A 14,732-nucleotide genomic window follows, 5' to 3' on the forward strand; every position below is an offset into this window, starting at 1 on the left:
GGTTGTAGGCTTTCATTTAGTACGTCGCTGTTGTTTTGTGCCACTGCTCTGCATCTTTTTCTGCAGGGATTGTGTTGGAGGCTTCGTTTTTAATCTCACTGTCGTTTTGTGCTACTACTCTGTATCTTTTTCCACAGGGATAATGATTGTCTGGTACGTATAGCACTCATTCTCAATGGGGCATAGCCGTATCTCTCCCTGGGCACCTATCCGCAAGCATCTGCAACCATTCCCTACTAGACTTCATATCGCACATCACCTCTGCCATTAGAATGCAGCCGAGTAACCCAAAAGAAATTTGGCCCAGCTGGGCACATAATCAGTCTCCTTGACTCGCCTATTTACCTGACAGTCTACCACAGCACCCTTCCACTAACCAGACCTCCATGAGTCCCTAGCAGGGACTTAGCCACCCCTCCCTAACTTTGTTTTGGCTAAAATGCATACATGCATTCTAAAAATCGTCCTTTTAATTCTCATATCTTGGACTTCGGTCGTCCAAGGTCGTTCACCCCGCAGCACTTTGAGGCATTAGGCGCTATACTAATGCCATATAACATAACAAAACAAGCATCTCAAATGACATAACTGTTAGATGTAGCATTTTAGTTTTTGCCTCTGGTATAATATTCTGAACTACAAGAGAGGAATTTTATGTAAACTGAATTGACTGTTCTCTTTTCCTTTACAGGCTATGCATACCCTTCATGCATTTCTAATCCCACCCAATGTTATCCTTGCTACTTTCAGTATTATTTCTCCATTTTGATTTTAACAAGCTTTTTCTCAGTTCTTCAAGGTGTTTTGCTCATTGCCTGCCATTTCTTTACAGTAAATGGAAGTACATCCACCGAGAATGGAGATGGAAGACAATGAGAAGAGATAGAAGATGAAGGAAGAAAGGAGCTGAAATGAGTGAATGGAGGTAAGGAGGTGACTGGATGGAAGGAGTTGCATGAGGGCTACAGGAAGAAAAGAAATGACAGATATAGGAGAGACTGAGAGAGGAAAGTGGGCAATAAAAGGAAATGAGGGAAGGCTTCAAATCGTGTCAAGGTTTCCCCTCTTTGGAACCAGACGATCTAGCTTCAAATACTTGCACCCCCTCTTGAGTGTGTGACCTTGAATAACTTACTTCTAGCTGTGTATGCCTCAAGCCTTCTAAATTCATAAGTGCTTAAGTACAAATTGCAAAGCATGATTGGGCAATATAGTAATACACATTTATTTTGAGAGCTGGGGAGGGAAGTTCCTCTTTCAGAACATACCCTTTTAATCTATGAATAGGAGACTTTCTTTAAGCTAAAGGTCATCTAAAAACTCTTCATGTTTGCAGTTGAGAAAGTCTATCTTTCTCCTCTGACACTGTAGGAGTGATCAGAGATGAGAGAAGGTTTCTTGGATACTTCTTGTTAATTGTGGTGCAGCAACCTTTCTCATTATGTTATCAGCGTGTCGCAAAAGCTGTGTGATGTGGTCGGAGGAGCCAAAGATCCCCACCTTCGTGGTTCAAACAAATGATTTCTCACACACGAAAAAATTGCCCCACAACTTGGTTAGGTTTACACAGTCTTGTAATTGGAAATTGTATAAATTCACACAATCGCCCTTAGAGAATGTTGACACATGTTTCGGCTTTGCACTATTACCTATATGTGCAACTAATGGAATGCAATGCATTGCACACGACAAGCTGGAAACCAAACAGGACTTGCATTTTGGGCCTTGCGAGCTGGAGATAGACAATCAGTATTCTTGCCTGGCTATAACTTCCCAGAGTTCCCTTGGATTAGCAATATGAATGGAGAAACATGTAGTGAAGACGAAGATTACTGCTCATATAATCCTTTGTTTTAAATTTCTTTAACATCTATTTGTACTAAGCCTTTTTCAAAGCAAAAGGGCATATATAATTCATCCCCATTTCTTTTTAAGTTACCAATTACATCATATTCGACATATTCAATGGCATATGTTATAAAATAAACGTATATGTGTTTGACAGAAAAATAGGACGGGGAAGGGGATCGGATCGGATGGCTTAGAGAAGGAACAAACAAAATAGACAAAACAAAAAGAAGGGAAAACATAAATAAACGAAAAACCCTTTCTTTGTTTCATTTGCAAAAGTCCACATTATGTCATAATGTCTGAAACTTTACTCTTTGCGCTTGTTTGATCAGTCTAAGTGCGAAGAAACAGTCAAATGCTTAAGATGTCTTGTATGCGCTGGCTCCATTTGGTTTGAGCATGTATTATGTGTAGCCCACTTACATCATTTGATTACCCTTATATTATTTCACCCCTTGTTATATGATGTTTAAACATTCTTACCAGGTTGCAGAATGCAATATTGTCTGTTATGATCCAGTTACTCCAATGTGCTTGCGTTGGGGGACTGCAAAGTCTTGGGGTTAGAATCCCTCCTGCAATATATTTGTTCTGTAATTATTGGTTGCACAAATTGATAAATATGGGCACTAATTACATCTCCCTTTACACCCTCTGTTCTTCTACTGCCCTACCAAAGTTATATGGGCCATGTTAATCAGTTAAAGTTCCCTTCACAATCCTTACGTTAGTCAATTCCGCCTATTTTATACGGCATTAAAATTTAAACGTCTAGTGTGAGTGCCGCGATCCCATTATTTTTTATTTTGGCATGATTTAAAATGTTTTGCATTACCGATAACTATTTTGCAGCTGTGAGCTCATAGATAAATTCCGAAATACATGGTCTCTCCTTTCGGTGCGCTTGCCCTGTTAAGGGAATCACTATATTTTCTTACCTCGGTCTGAAGTTTTCCAAAATAACACCCGTCCTTGTTACTTAACTGATTGTGAGCGCGAGAATTCCTCTTGAGTATATGCTTTAGTTTCCCTGGAAACGCATCTAGTCCCTTCTCTTTTTCTGTTCCTCAGCAAGCAGTTGCGGACTGCCATCTTTGACTGGTTTCAATCTTCATATTATTGATATGCTTTCAAATTATTTTAATCCTCACTTGGTGAATCCTTTTACTAATATATGGCAAGTTGATTTTACCATTAATTATTATGGATTGCTGGTTTCCCTACACTTATTGTATACATTATTGGAGTTTAGTTCAAACTTTCAAAACGTTCCTATGTATTAGTTGTGCCTTTTGGAGATATTGTACCACCTTAAATACGTCTCACCTATTTTATTAGTACTGTTTAACCCATGTTATATCTATCTTGCATGGTTGCGTAACTAAAATGAAAGTGTTCTTCCCATTTGCACAAGCTCTAAAAAACCAGGTGTCCCAATGAACTCCCTTGAATTTTGCAACAGAAATGTATTAGACATTGTACTTAGCCTTCATGGTGGAGTCAACCATGCTTCCCAAAAGCTTATTTCTTTATCTGAAACAGATAATACACAATTTTGCAAAAGGTTATGTTAAACGTTGTGAATAATTTTAGTTCTATACTTGAAACATCTATATATATATTGTATTTCCAAGATAATTACACTTGAAGCCCCATACAGGTAATACTGCAACTGAAGTCAACTTAAAGTAGGTACATGGATATGCTTGCACAGCATACATATATAAGTCCATATGCAATTTGTCTGCATTAGTGCAGTGTAAGGGTGTTTACCCAATTTTTTACATACAAAATCTTTTCCATACATATGATTTCAGAAACACGTAAGGATATTTGCATCAATGGTCACCCATTACATACATTTATTGTCTCTTCCCCCCCCCCAGACTACAGAAAATGAACCATCTCATTGTCCTTGTTTAGACTGTGTTCAATAGTTCTAAACCTGCAGATAAGTCTTGCTTCAGCTTGTCGTAAGAGGTGTTCCAAATTGCCACCTCTCCTTCCCGGTTTTACTTTCTGCAGGCCTATACATCTTAGGTTTTGTTTATTTTCCATTTGGTGTGCTTCTTGCCAATGTGCTGCTAATGGTAACGTCACATTTTGACTTCCTATCGTTGAAAGGTGTTCTCTTATCCTGATTCTGACGTCACGTATAGTCCTTCCAATGTAGAAGCGTTTACATGTGCATATGATAGCATATATGACGTATTTTGATCTGCAGTTGATATTGTCATTAATTTGTATTCTCGCTTCTCTGGCATCCTGAAAGATCTTAGTACTCACATGTACATACTGGTAAAGTGTACATGTCCCACATTTCCTGAATCCCGCAGTTTCTGGATCTAGCCTGGTCCTTGCTTTTTCTTGTTGATGTTCTGGAAGTAACGAAGGACTTAGATGCATTTTCAATGTTTTGGCTTTTCTATAAATGTTAATGTTAAAGGATATTTGTTCAAATGATCCTTGGTTGCTCGTCAATGTATTTAGTAAGGTGTGGATACAGTACAAGGTGGTGTCAATTTTTTCTAAAAATCTTTCTCAGGTTGGAATTGTCCGTACATTACGTGGTGATGAAGTTCACTTTAGCATCTGCTTGTTTTCCTTTTTGATCCTTTGGTTTAAGGGTTTGTTCCCTGGTAATTTGTGTTGCTTTTGGTTTTGCTGCCTTCATGCATGATTGTGAATATCCTCATTGCTTAAACCTTTCTTCTAGAAGATCACAGTCAGTCGAAAGATCATATTTTCCTGACAGTTTCATCTGGCCCTAATAAATTCTCCTGTTTGAACATTACAGGTCTAGGGTGACAACTAGACGCGTGTAATGTGGAATTCACTTCAGTGTCCTTCCTGTAAGTTTTTGTCATTAGTTTCTCATTTGATGTGTATATGGTTAAATCAAGGAATCTGATTGACGACTTGCTGGTGTGACCAATTAATTCAATACCTTGTTCGATGTTGTTCATCCTTATTCTGAATTCTTCCAATTCTTCAGGTGTGTCATTCCAAATTATAAGAACATCATCTATGTAGCTTTCCCAAAGTATAATGTGTCTTGTGTACGCCTCATCTTTGTACACCTGTTCCTCCTCGTACATGCCCATAAACAAGTTAGCCAAAGCGGGCGCATATTTCGTGCCGATCGCGATGCCTTGTTTTTGGCTGAAAAAGTTGTTGTCAAATAGAAATAGATTTTGTTCAAGTGTCACAGTTAGCATTTCTTTAATAATTTCTATGTAATGGTAATGGGAAGCAGAGTCCTCCTTGAATGTATAATCTATGTTTCGTAGAGCTGCTTCATGCTTGATGGTATATAGTGCCCAAACATCCCAGGTAGCCAGACAATACGTGGATTTCCAAACAACACTTTCAATAATCCGGATGATATCCGTGGTATCTTTAATAAATGCCTTTAAGCTTGGTACTCGAGGTCGTAAAAAGGTATCAACATATTCCGCCATCTTTTCCGTGGCCCAACCTCCACTCAAAATACGGTGCCCTTCCGGGATGTCAACTAAGGTTTTATGGACCTTCGGAAGGAAGTACATTGTTGGTATAGTTGGGTGTTTGATTAGTAATGCAAATTTCTCCTCATCAGTGATTAAACCCTTACGGTCCCAACTAGTGATCTTTTCATTAATCTCCTGCAATGCATCTTTAATTGGATTACTCCGTAGTTGCTCATAGCATTGTGGTGTTGCCAAGTGATTATCAGCCATCCCGATAGAATCTTGTCTATTCATAATGACAATATTGCCGCCTTTGCCGGCTTCCTTTATAACAATGTTTTGGTCTTCTCTCAGGTTTTTAAGTGCCTTGAGTTCCTTCTGATTTAAGTTTCGTCTCACATTTTGGTTGTTTGTTATCTTGTTTCAGTCACACAGTTCATGTATGTCTCTTGATGTGACTCAGTAAAATACCTCAATCAAATGTTCTGGCGTAAATTGCGGTATAAATCTAGACTTGGGTCTAAGCTCTTCTTCTATAGGACATATTGGTCTAATCTGTAATTCATTCAAAGTGGTGTGTATCGCCACCATCTCTAAATCTTCCAAGCTTCTTATTAAATTAATGTTTTCAATGTCTTCAATGGTCCAATGACTTTTTTGTTTAATCTCGTGGTGTTTCTCCCTATGTTCTATTTGTGTAGCAAATAACTTTTTGAGTTTGAGCTTCTGCACAAATTTGAACAGGTCAATCTGGATATTGATGGGATCAAAGTTAGTCAATGGTGCAAAGGATAGGCCTTTATTGAGTAATGTAACTTCGTCCTCGGTTAGGGCTCTGTTTGATAGATTCATCACTAGGTTGTTCATTTCTTTTTGTTTGCTGCCTTGAGGCCCGTTCCAATTTGATGAACTTAGACCTCAAATCCTCCGGTTTTGTCAGTCCTGTTCCTTTATCCTTTAAATCCATGAGACATACTCCCTTTAGGAGCGAACAGGTTATTGGCATCTTCTTCTCGATTGATTAAGTATTCTGCCATATTGGGCAAAAAAATTGTATAGTCCTTGTATATACTTGTTTTATCTAGTCAGCAGGCTGTTGCACCACGTAGTTGAAGAAAGAGAAGGTTTCTGGGATACTTCTTGTTAATTGTGGTGCAGCGATCTTTCTCATTATTTTGGAAAACTTCAGACAGACCGAGGTAAGAAAATATAGTGATTCCCTTACCAGGGCAAGCACACCGAAAGGAGAGACCATGTATTTAGGAATTTATCTATGAGCTCACAAAAGCAAAATAATTATTGGTAATGCAAAACATTTAAAATCATGCCAAAATAAAAAACAATGTGATCGCGGCACTCGCACTACACGTGTGATGCCGTTATAGACATTTAAATTTGAATGCTGTGTAAAATAGGCAGAATTGACTAACGTAAGGATTGTAAAGTGAACTTTAACTGATTAACACGGCCCATATAACTTTGATAGGACAGTGGAAGAACAGAGGTTTTGAAGGGAGATGTAATTAGTGCCTGTATTTATCAATTTGTGCAACCAATAATTAAGGAACAAATATATTGCAGGAGGGATTCTAACCCCAAGACTTTGCAGTCCCCTAACGCAAGCACATTGGAGTAACTGGATCATAACAGAGAATATTGCATTCCGAAATCTGGTAAGAATGTTTAAACATCATATAACAAAGGGTGAAATAATATAAGGGTAATCAAATGATGTAAGTGGGATACACATAATATATGCTCAAACCAAATGGAGCCATTCCCAGTAAGCGCACACGGGACATCTTATGCATTTGAATGTTCCTTCGCACTTAGACTGATCAAATGAGCGCAAAGCGTAAAGTTTCAGACATTATGACATAATGTGGACTTTTGCAAATGAAACAAAGAGAGGGTTTTTTGTTTTTCTTTTATTTATATATTGTTTTCTCTTTTCTTCTTTTTATTTTGTCTATTTTGTTTGTTCCTTCTCTAACCCATCCGATCCCTCTCCCCATCCTATTTTTCTGTCAAACACATATATCTTTATTTTGCAACATATGCCATTGAAAATGTCAAATATGATGTAATGGGTAACTTAAAAAGAAATGGGGATGACATATATAATCCCTTTTGTTTTGAAAAAGGCTTAGTACAAATAGATGTTAAAGAAATTTAAAACAAAGGATTATATGAGCAGAAGTCTTCGTCTTCACTACATGTTTCTCCGTTCACATTGCTAATCCAAGGGAACTCTGAGAAGTTATAGCCAGGCAAGAAGACTGATTGTCTATCTCCAGCTCACAAGGCCAAAATGCAAGTCCTGTTTGGTTTCCAGCTTGTCGTGTGCAATGCATCGCATTCCTTTGGTTGCACATATAGGGATTGTGGTGTAAATGCAAGAAAGCGATTCACCCTACTGTTGTGTGATTATAGGGCACATTTTCATCTTTGTACAAGACAAGGTGTTTTCTTACATTTAATTTGGATGGAAAGCATTGGTCCCTTTCACCAATGCATCTAAATGATACTTGTAGATGAGGAATCACATGATAGTCTCCAATACACCTCAGCATTTTGCTCTGCTCACTAGGCTGTGAGTAGAGGGGGCGACCATCATTTGTCAAGCTCAAGTGGCAGGTTGAGTAAATCTTACCCCGTAAGATGTCTTGCCCATACTCTGTTCCAAACATGCCATCTGGAGGCCAGCCTCACCCTGACCACACCTCTTCTGGAGTTTTCTGCACGCTCCGACCACATGCCATTTGTGCCCTCTGAAGCAAGGCAAAAACAAATAGGTGATGGCTGGAAGGTTTAGACTGAATCTTACAAAACCCAAGGTGGGAACCTCAACAATCACTGGCACCTTGAGGTAAGAACATACAATGAAACATAAGGTGGTGTCAGGGGAAGGAGACTATTCTGAAGAAGGAAGGCAGAAAGCTAGAAAAATCAAATCCTTATTTCATTTTATTTTGATTTGAATATGTAAAAAATCATTAAACATTTTAATCAGTTTTGTTAAAGCATCCTATATATCACGCATCCATACATTCATTCAATCTAAATAAATTCCTAAAACATTAAATTATTTTAAGATATTGAAGAGGAATATACAATTCATTATCGGGTCCGCGGACCCATATATCGCACATTCTTTGGGACGTACATTTCAGTAATTTCCAAAACAAGTACTGGTCCGTTTTCCCCCAAACACACAAAAGCACGCTTTCTGATCCAAGCCCCCGCTCCTGCCGCAAAACTGCCGAAAATCCGTCCAGCCGTTCGGCCTGTAGCTGTGCGCAAAGTTTTTCCCCATTCACTCTATGGGGAAAAGAAATGTGGGACCCCCCCTATAACTTTGCCTCCCCACCCCCACACCTCAGCAAACTTGGAGAAAAACTTCAAAGCCGCCCATATACTTTGTTTGCAAAGTTTTGTGCGTATTCGTCCATGGGGAGCAAAGTTATAAGCCGACGAAAATAGTGTTCTTCCCATGAGTTTAGCAACTTAACCATAACTACACGCCCGCTACTGCGGGCCGTGTAATATATATATATATATATATATATATATATATATATATATATATATATATATATATATTATATATTTTGAGAGATAGAGAGAGAAGGGGGCAGAAGAGAGGGAGGAGGAGCAACAGAGGGGATAGTAAATGAGGCTAATAAATTCAAAAATAGGATCTATTGAATCTTTTTTTCTTTACACCAAATATAAAGCATGTGTGCAGGGCTTTCAGAATAGAATGCTTTAATATTAATTGGTCTTTTAAGCCAGTAGAGTGCTTGTTTCTGCATGGGCTTGATTGCATGCATGACATAGTTACGGAGTTGAAGACTTTCACTTAGGTAGGACCTACAAGTCAATGCTTCAATGACTCCATGGCAAGCTGTTCCTCCCAAGGCATGATCAATAAGGTGAACTGGGGTGCATCACAGAATTGTGATACTTATGATGTCAAAGATTTCGTAAAGGCATAACATTTTAAAGATCATGCTGAATTGCTGTGCCCCAAAACTCGCTTGGAGATTGCTAAGGAGGTCTTGGGAGGATAGCTCAGGGGCAAAGTGCTCGCCTTGGAAGCAAGACGACGCAAAGCAACACAGGTTCGATCCCCAGGTCCGCGCTTCGAATCCTCTGGGTTTAAGCGCTTTATAAATAACCAATTACAATAAGGAGGTGTAGGACATTCCTGAGCCCAATCATGCACATAGTGGTGAGGAATTAAGACAAGAGAGTAGGATTTCAAAATGGAAGGGACCATGCAAATACTAAACATATCATTGTAAGTCCCTAATCTGCGCTGTGGGGTGTGAGTGTTAAACACAATATCATTGTTCATGTACCACATGTGTTTCAGGCAATACTGAGACCTTTCTCTCCTACAGGAGATGAGGCTAATCCCTGGAGATATGTTCTTGTCAACAATTTAGCTTTTACCTCGCCATAGAACCTTACAATAAAACATAATACACCAATTAGTCATGGGAGTCGAACACCTGGAAAGTTTTTGTAGAGGAGCAGTTACATGCCTCTGCAGGAAATCCCACCACCTCACTGCCTGTATGTTGGAAGCCTTAGATTGTGCCATGCTTGACACAAGCAGTTGTGACCATACCACAGTGAATATTCAAAAGAAGGTATCCTTTGAGAAAGCCCTATCAAATGTATCCCTGAAGAGACGACAATCCGAGTGAGGAACTTCCAGAAGGAATAGGAAAAAGAGCCAAATAGGAGCTGGTGACGTCACGAAAGACGAACCGACGCCCTGAGAGTACTGACTGAAGAGAATGCATGGACCGTATAGAAATGAATGACGGAGTTAAGAATCGAGTAAACGTTCATACGCAAAAAGAGATTGCACATGTGCGAAGCACTGCAGAAAATGCAAGCCGTTCAATAACTGTACAGATGCAGCAACGCAAGTAGACTAAGTAATCTTAGAAGCTGGCTATGAATAGTGACTAGACTGCAGCCGAAGCTGCCATTGTATAGAAACTAGACATCAGTGTCATGAATTTAGTAAGCCCGGACCCATGGAGAGGAATGGCTGAGATCTGTCGCAGCAAGAATATGCTGAGATCGTGGACACAAATGGGGAAGCTGTCTGGCCTGGTGTCAAAGCTGAGGCAGCCATGACCGGTTATCTATTCTAGAAGGCGGTGAACGTGAGAAGCTGAATTATCCCTTGTTAAGGTGCAAATAAAGAACACCAAACGTGCCAAGTTTTATTAATTTAAGTCATTTAAATGCTGCAAAATGGACCAAATCGTTGTTTCCTGTCACGTGAGCCAAGGATGGAAATAGAGTTGAGCGTGGAGTTCTAGAACAACAATAGTGCGTGTTTGCACGCCCTTATGCTCCCAGAGACAAGAATACTCTGCAAGGCCAAGTTCAAAGACAATCTTCATGGCAGAAGGCATGGGTGATGAGAGATGATAGGCTAATTAGGTAGGGAGGTAAAATCAAGTCCTCCTCCTGGCACAAGGGTCTGAGATTATGTGCTGCTTGTTGAACAGACATGGCACGAATGCGTCAACCAATTATAGAGGGCCGTATAACGAAGGGCCTTATAGTTCGAGAGCCTATAATATAGTGTGCACTTAATAGTGTTGAAGATGACATGTTTTAGAAGTAGGCAGAAGTTCTCCAACTGTCAGTAGACAACCAATCGCAATCCCACACCCTATAGAAAGTATACTTAGATGTTCCCCCTGAACCTATCACAAGCCCTTGTAGGTCATTCTCATTTGCCACGTAGTATGACATCACGTCTGACGTATTTTTATATAAAAGGCTGTTTTTATGAGAAATGCATTGAGAGCTTGAGCGAACGTCCGTTGATGTCTGTTTTAACTCCCTGTTTTTGATAATTGTTAATAAATCAGCAAACATTGCCATCTTCCTGAGTTGTGTTTGAGTAATTAGTGTCAGTTATTCTGCATCCCCATCCATTGCATGCATGATACCCAAAGGGCCATATGCTCATTTTCACAACACATGTTTATTATCATAGCGCTGCAGTCGAGAGGAGACGACAGCAAAGGCTTCATCTCAAACTCTGCTCTCTTGTTGTCATGGTGACTCTTATGTACAATTCAGCATACGGAAAGTTTGTTTTTGCACATCATCTGAAATGTCAAATAACCGGATAAGAGGCGTTGTTCCATCTTGACATCTGGTACATTATTCTCACCCGCCCAACAGGCCTTAGCAGGATGCGGAATGCCATTTCTGTGCATCTGGGGACTTTCCATGGTATGCTGTTTTTGTGCTTCTGGGGACTTTTCATTAAGTAGTCATATCATTTGTTCAACAGCAATACTGGTCAAATTTGGTTTTGGGTGCTTTTGGCAGTTGGAAACTCCAGAGTTATCTGGTAATACATTTTCAAGCAAGCCGAAGCAAAATACAGATGAATATGTAGAGTTCTGTTTGTATAAGCCTTGCAAGTGTGCGTTTCGTTGGCAAGGGTGAACATCACTAACAGAAAGACACTGATGTTCATACCTTCTGCTCAAGGAATTGGGGTCACATACACAATATTTTCACATTCTGGTAATGTGCAATGCACACAAGGCCTTGGGGCACACTGAGGCACAATTGTTGGTTCACTAAGGGGACTTCAAACAGTCAAAGCCATATTCTTGCCTTCCCTCAACCCCATGTCTCTTGGGATGTTTGTATTGGGTATTGGTGCAGCCCTTCAGAACGTGTCTTTGTACACTGTACCAATGCAAGGCGTGTATAGAAGTATTTGGATTCCCCTGTCAGGTAGTGAGTGAGCGTTACTTCTTAGTGTGAAAGAGTGTAATACCATAGGGCTGGGCTTTCAGAGACAAATCTGAACAAGGGTCATCAGAATAATTAAAAGAAAAAGAATGGAGAATAGATTATAGTGGAACATTAACATTTAACGCTTTACACCAAAAAAGGTTGAAAGCTCATGTTTGCAAAACATATGGGGTCAAGGTTCCTTTTTCTAGAAGCCATACAAATCTAGATGTATACAAGCAAAACATCTAGTAATTAGGAGGGGAGCTTCACTATGTGTAAAGAGTGTGCCCTTTGGACCTTGACTGGTCAAGGCTCTCAATACTAGCCAGCTGTACCATTAGTTGTTAATTAATAACCGTCATAAGCAAGTCAGGCTAAGTAGAACATATATCTCAAGATAAGCCAGCTGCCACAGGAGTTGTTAATAATTAACAAAGGGCATTCCCTGTGTCTGAGCAAAGTTCAAACACTGTAAGATCACTTTGGCGCATTATTTAATCCCTCAAACTTCATGGCCACTGTGGAAGGCTGGTAACCTGGCCCAAGCTATTTATCCCTACTCTGGCACAGGTCCATGAACTCAGCGTAACCTCTAAACAGAAAAACATTGGTGTTCAGAGTCCTGAACACACACACTGTAGTAATAATTGAAAAGACTCCCCCGTGGGTATATTCCATATCAGGGTGTTAACACACCACAAAAGAGAGGCCTCATAAGAGGACTGGTGTTGTTGTAAAGGGGTTTGACACTCCTAAAATGGCAGACTGGGGCATGGCCTTGCTTCAGAGGGTGACCACAAAAGTGATGGGTGGAAGGTTTTGACTGAATCTGTGCCACTTACATTGCTCTGGGCAACCTTCCACACCACCATTTCTTAGCCCGTCTGCACCATTGCAAAAGGGGTCTCATGCAGAAGGGACGTGACCTAGCAGTTCGGGCTGGACTGCCCCTTTTGGGGTGGGACCAAGCCTGATTTGCACATGGTCTTTCCCCTTCTGTTGTGGCTTGGCAGGTGAAGAACAATGGTCTGGAGGGTTGCCCAAAGCAATTCCAGTGGTTAAGATTCAGTCTAAACCTTCCAGCCATCACCTCTTTGTTTTTGCTTTGTCACCCCGAGTGGGACTGGTATGCCCAGACGTGGGTCCTGTGCCTGCTGGGCCTAGAGACCCAAGCTACTCCTCACTGATGAGGCCCAACAAGGCCGAAAAATGTTTGGGGATGCTTGGGGTCTCGTGTAGAAGGGATGTGACCTAGTAATTCGGGCTGGACTGCCCCTTTTGGGGTGGGACCAAGCCTGATTTGCACATGGTCTTTCCCCTTCTATAATGGCTTGGCAGGCGATATTTTTGCATGGCGAGATTTTTGTGGCGACATTATTACATGGAACCGTGGGTAGGAGTAGTGGAGGCTATGGTATGTTTGTGGATGGTGGTAATTACGAGCTGTTTTCCTCAATGGGTGCTTTGTGGAGTGAGGGAGTTGGGTTGAAGTGCCGCTATGTATGTTACGTTTGTGTACTATGTTAGCTGCGTACATGGTCGTATGCATGCATTCATAGTGTTGTTGTGGGTGTGCGTAAGGCTGGAATGTTGTGTGCATGGGAAAAGGTGTGCCGGGTGCGCCAGCAGATTGTTGTGGATGCAGAAATAGGGCATTCTGTAGGAAACGTTTCTGGTGGAGGGGCTTTGGAAGCAAAGGGAATGTGTTCTCAGACTGTTAACGGGGACATATGGGTCCTCATTCCGAGTTAGGAGGTAAGTAACGGTCCTTACTGGCAGGGCGTAAATGGCGTGTCCGGGTAGTCATCAGTCCGCTAATAGAGGACTATTACGACTTGGCGGGCACGAGCTTTACGCCATGCCGGTAAAGTCATTACCGCCATGCCGTAAAAGGCACCTTAAATGCCCTTAGCGGCATCAAGCACAGCGCAGATAGCACTACCGACAAGGTCCAATGCGGCATTAGCGGTGACCGTTATTAGCGGTCATCGCTAATAATGGTCACCGCTAATAAGCAGAACCGGAAGTATCGCCATCGCACAGGAATGGGGAGGAGCACGGCGGCCATCTTTAAAAACACAATCCATTGCCATCCTCACCACACAGGACCCTTTGGACTCTGCTGTTGTTGTGAAAAGACCCTCCTATTACACCACTATGCCCAAGGCCCTGAAGAAGGGAGCTGCCCGCCAGCTAAAAGAAATATTTAATGAGGGGAGGGGGAGGGGAGTGAGGGTGTGTGGGGGAGTTGTGGGGGGAGGTGTCTGAGGGTGGTGGAGGTTTTTTTTCACTTTCGTTAACATTGTTATATTTAATACACCCGTTGTGTGAAAAGCAAGACCTGAGTGGACATTCATCATTGCGCATGTGCCATTTATTCATATACAGTGCATAGTGTACATGTACCCCCACACCCAGTGCCCTCTGTCTAACTATCATGTCACCCTCTGCTGCCATGTGTGTCAGAAATATTGTGCAATCACTGACTGGCGCACAGCACGTCCTCTCATGCCTGTAGAGGAGTGCCCCACCCGACCGGCTGAGGCAGCAAAATCGTGCCTTCAACAGGCCAAAGGTCTGCTCGATGACCACACGGGTACGGGTATGGGAGATTGTAGTCCTCCTCGTGCCTGTTCT

The 14,732-nt window shown here is 41.2% G+C and overlaps 1 long non-coding RNA gene across 1 annotated transcript in view; it reads left to right on the forward strand.

Annotated features, from left to right (window-relative positions):
- The window catches only part of LOC138513590 (uncharacterized), a 224,497-nt gene that overhangs the window by 25,873 nt on the left and 183,892 nt on the right, over positions 1-14,732 (forward strand). The window contains exon 2 of the long non-coding RNA XR_011281775.1: positions 833-925. This is a non-coding gene — a long non-coding RNA (uncharacterized lncRNA). The remainder of the gene's footprint in view (positions 1-832; positions 926-14,732) is intronic.

This window comes from Ambystoma mexicanum, chromosome 12 (assembly GCF_040938575.1).
Source record: "Ambystoma mexicanum isolate Mex_15411 chromosome 12, UKY_AmexF1_1, whole genome shotgun sequence".
In the NCBI taxonomy this organism is placed as follows: Eukaryota; Metazoa; Chordata; class Amphibia; order Caudata; family Ambystomatidae; genus Ambystoma; species Ambystoma mexicanum.